Source organism: Neophocaena asiaeorientalis, unplaced genomic scaffold, assembly GCF_003031525.2.
Source record: "Neophocaena asiaeorientalis asiaeorientalis breed wild unplaced genomic scaffold, Neophocaena_asiaeorientalis_V1.1 scaffold444, whole genome shotgun sequence".
Taxonomy (NCBI): Eukaryota; Metazoa; Chordata; class Mammalia; order Artiodactyla; family Phocoenidae; genus Neophocaena; species Neophocaena asiaeorientalis.
The window spans coordinates 460,281-463,802 of NW_020172466.1; positions in this window are offsets into that span (position 1 = coordinate 460,281).

The window sequence follows — 3,522 nt, forward strand, 5'->3', positions numbered from 1 at the left end:
AGGTCTATACCTTAATGATATTAATGAGGGCAGGGGAGCCTAGTGAAAATTCAATAGACAAGTATAAAAAGTTTCACAGACTCTGTCTGCAGAAGTTCTTTTGAAGGTCTGCACAAAGCCGCAAGGCCTGCTTGGAAATCTTCGTTCAAGGAAATTATTAACCGTCCTCATTTCTGGAGAACGATGCTATTGGTTTATTAAATGCCTAAATTAAAGGGAGAGGATACAGTGCAGTTGGGGGTTTTCCATCATAATTCATCTGAGGCTCTCAGTCAGGGAAGTTCGAGCCTGGGGCTGACTGGGCTTCCTGACCACTTCCTGCTCCCAGGCTCCCTCCAACCCCGTGCCTCTAACAAGTTCAGGTCACTGGGAGTTCAGGTCTCATTAACCCTTTGAAGTCTGGGTGGATAAATCACAATTGAAGTCCACGAACCACGTCATGTACATCAAAGATTGGCCAAGGAAGCAATTGTTCCGACATGGATGCTTTTATTGTAAGGATCAAATGAGATAATGTGTGTGTGTGTGTGTGTGTGTGTGTGAGAAAGCACTTTGTGATCCTGGAAGCACAGTAAACTACTTTTATTATTATTTTTCTCAATAGGATGGTTTATTTGTTTACAAGATGCATGCCTGCCCTCATTAGGCACCTATAAACAAACCACGTTGGTACTCGTTGAGCCTGGAAAAGTACTAAACATTCTTTGTATTTCCTCCCGCGTTCCTCAAGCTAATTGACACTTAAGAACTTTCTGATAGGCCTGGAGCCTTGCGCATGTAGAGCCAGTGTAATTTGCTGATTGTTTCTCCTCCACAGAGAAAGTGAATCGCTGGAAGATGCAGGAGCATTACCCAGCAATGCAGGGCGTGGGTTTGTCCGTTGCTCCACCCAGGAGGAGAAATCTCAAAGAGCAGAATTGTGTGCTGAGTGGCTGAGCAGCCTTCGTATGCATTGGGATGGATCAGTCACAAAGACAGGGCAGCTAGGAAACGGAGCTAATGTCCTGAGGAAACCCTCTTCCAAAAATGCCTGAGGTGACTCTCATACATTACTGGTGGAAAAGAAAATGGATACAATCCTTCGGGGGAGAATTTGACAATATCTCACAAAGCTATAGATGCATTTACCTTTTGACTCACCAATTGTATTTCCAGGGATTTACCCTGACGGTACACCTCCAACAATATAGAAATGCATATGCATGAGGTTATTCATTACAGCGTTGTTTATAATTGCAAAATACTTGAAATTACCTAAGTGTCCATACATAAGAGACTGGTTGTATAGACTTTGGTACAGCCAAAGAATGGAGTACCATGCTGCTGTAAAAAGGGAGGAGGACCGTCTCTATGAACTGATAGGGAGTGATTTCTAGGATATGTTGGTAAGTAAAAAGAGCAAAAAGCAAAAAATATATATATCTGTAATATGCTTCCTTTTGTGTAAAAAGAAGAGGAAGTAAGAAAATATAGCTGCATCTGCTCACTTGTACAGAAATGCAAGAAGCATAATAGAATTTGTTACCTACAGAGTGGATGGGAACAGCACATAGTAGGTGCTTCATAGGCATTTCCTGATAATGACTGACAGGTGCTATAGAGGACAGTGTGGAAGGAATGGTAGATTCAGCCTGGAGTATCAGGAAGAGTTTCTATTGCTGTCTTGAAACATGAGTATGTAGTCACCTGGTTGGCTGGCCATTATTGGAGATTGTTCCAGGCAGAGAGAAAACTTATGAGCAAAGATCCAGACAGGGGAGATAGCCCGGTGTGGAAAGTGGCTGGGACATTGGGTGGGAGGGGGGACTATTGTGAGAAAGGCTGGATAGGGCAGGCGGGAACCAGAATGTGGACTTTCCTTTATGTAATGATAGTGAGTTTGAATTTTATTCTATGTAACATGAGAAGCCATTGGAATATTTTGAGCAGAGGAATGATATGGGTCAGTTTCTGCTGCATCGATCCCTCTGGCTATGATGTAGGGTGTGGACAGAAGCGGGAGAGAGTAGAAGCAGGGGACCAGTTCGGAGGCTACTGCAACCAGCCAGGTGAGAGGGGACAGTGACTTGGACCAGGAAGGTAGGAGTAGAGAGGGAAAGGAGTGGTCCTGTTCTGGATATATTTGAAGGTGCAGCTGGTGGGACAAATTGATAGACTGGGTGTAGGGGAGGACGAACAAGAAAGAGGAGTCTGGGATAACTCCTGGATATCTGGCTTCAGTGACTGGGTGTCTGATGGAGCCATTCGGCAAGATGCGGAACACGGTAGAAGGAGCAGAATGTGTGGGGAAAGGTCATGAGTCACCTTGGATGTGTCAAGTGTGAAGTGTCAGTGGATTGGGTCAGTTGGAAGTATGGGTCTGGGGCTCAGGGGAGAGATCTGGGCTGGGGCCATAGATGTGGGACCATATAGATGGAGGTTGAAAAGATGAGGCCAAAATGGGAGAGTGTGTGTATCACAGTGAGGAGAAGAGGTCTGAGGGCAGAGTCCTGGGGAACACTAACAGGAAAGAGGGGCAGAAGATGAAAACCTCATGAAGGTGACTAAAGAGAAATCATAGTAGAAACAGCAGGAGGACCAGAAGAGGGCCATGGAGGCCCAGGGGCAGGGAGTTGCAAGGGGAACACGCTCAGCAGTGCCCAGGGCTGCAGGGAGACCCCCAAGACAGGAGCTGCAAAGGGTCCATTGTGTCTGGCAGTCACTTCTGATCTTTGAGCAGATGGGAATGGGGGCTGGGTTAGGTGAAGCCAAACTACAAGGACTGCGGAGTGAGAGGAAGGGCTCAGTGAGGGGGGCTCTTCTTCAAGAACCTCTCACTGTGAAGGGAAGGAGTGAGGTGGGATGGCAGCTGGGGGAGGGGAGGATAAAGGGTTGGAGGAGTGTCATTATTATAAGGAAGAAACAAGGGAGCTCATTTTAGCTCCAGGGTTAGTAGACACACAATCCTGAAAACCCAGAAGAGGAAGGACTTCACCAGTGGAGTTGGGTAGGGATGGGTGAGGGCCTAGGTGGCACAGAGAGCCCGCAGATTGGGGTTAGGGTTGAGCAGGAAAAGGCAGACCTCTCTCTGAAGAGTTACTTCTCATGAAATCATTTTCAGCGCGAAGGAAGCAGCGAAGATCAAATTATCCACGTGTGACTTGGGGCTCTTTGCAAACTCCGAGAGTGCGGGTGTAGTCATGTGTTAGTTCAAATAAGGCCCTGCGCCGGGGTCACAAGCATCCGCAGAGGACGGTGTTGACAGAGGCACTAGTCGCCTGCTGGAAGCTGCAGACAGTGTACACTTCAGGTGCATTTGTACAGACTCAAACGCAGCTTCACGTACGCTTGAGAGCCTCGGATATTAATCAAGGTGAAAAGTCTCCCTTAAAACAAATTATGAGACTTTACAATTAATAAATAGGACCTAATGAGTGGGTTTGCCAATTGTTCTTTCCTGCTCTGGACTTTGGCCAGAAGCTGGAGGGCTGAGAACAGGACAGAGAGAAAGGCCCCAGGCTCCTTTCTTGCCTCTCCCCTCCG